The following is a 1,432-nucleotide window of genomic DNA, read 5'->3' on the forward strand; positions in this document are numbered from 1 at the left end:
CCATAAATTCAACCCATATTCAACACATTTTACAAGTATCAAAATTTTATGAAGAGTTTTCATTTAATCCAAGCCTTGTATCATTTTATTTTATGATTTTTTTTATTCTTTCAAAAGTAGTTGGTGTTTGCAGATAATAGGAGGGATATTAGATTCCTATTGCAGGTTTGACATATTAACTCAAACTTGGTAGTTTATAATGTCTCAGGAAGGCAAACTTACAAATGTGAGGATCAGAAATTTGAAATAGGCCTCACTGTTCTCAAATCAAGGTGTCACAAGGGGTGCATCTTTTCCAAGGACTCTATGAGCTGAATTATTTGTCTTTCATATTCTCTAAGGATACATTGCTGCTAGTTCTCCTGGTTCATCTTAAGATCCTACATGATGAGTTAGCTTTTCTCATGTCACATCATTGGTATGAACTCTTCTACCACCTGTTCTCTATGTTGCACTGCACAAGTATGACTTTCTAGGAATTCTCCCTACTTAAAGAAGAAAGCATAGCCAACCACAGGTCTATCACCAACTATTTCCCTTTTCCAGTGAAGTAACAGTAGTCACAAGTTCTGGAGATTGATATAGAAATATTTGGCCTGGTATTTTTCTGTATGTAACAAAAAATTGTTTGACCTACTCTAAAATGCATATGCAAAATTTGTGTTTGAATTGTTATAATATAGTCTGATGTAAGTAAATCAGAGTAAATGGAGAGAATTGGTTTTACAGAAAAATAAGGAGCTCAGTGAATGTTCTCCCAGTAATAATTTAGCCGTGGAAATTAAAAACAAACAAAAAGCAAAGCAACAACAAAAAAGGCAGTTTGTATAATGTGTCCTGGAGACCTAACTAGTAGAGGAAATGCCATTCAAGAAACACAGTATCTGAGCCAAAACTCTGTTACCTATCCCCCATTCCACAGTATGGAAGACCTATCAAGGACATGTGTAGTCAGAAACATGTTTTTCTCACTTTAGCTCTCAGCTTTCAGATTTCACCCTTGTGTGCTAGGCTCCCACTGGCTTTTCTTAATAATTATCTCTAGTGTAGAGTTGCAGATGCTCTATTCCTAGACTATCCCTAGAGAGGAACCCATCCATTCATGAGCAGAAACTTATATCATAAATATGACAGGTTATGATTATAGGAGTTACAATTTTCCCTGGAAGGTTAACTTGCAGGGTGAAGTTTAAGGACAAAAAGATTTTTTAAAAAATCCTGATACCTTTTTTCTGCCAGTACCAAGTATAGTGTTGTTTGTTGCATTGGGCAAAGAGAATCCAGCCCTTATATACAGCATACGTGGCATATGAAGGACAAGCCCTAAGTGCTTCACACTGTATTTGAGATTACTGACTTTATATGGAAAATAAGGTAGACAGCTTTATGCCTAAGGATTTTTGTTGAAAACCATGCAAATATTTGTATATAT

Source organism: Octodon degus, unplaced genomic scaffold (genome assembly GCF_000260255.1).
Source record: "Octodon degus isolate 3935 unplaced genomic scaffold, OctDeg1.0 scaffold00006, whole genome shotgun sequence".
Lineage (NCBI taxonomy): Eukaryota > Metazoa > Chordata > Mammalia > Rodentia > Octodontidae > Octodon > Octodon degus.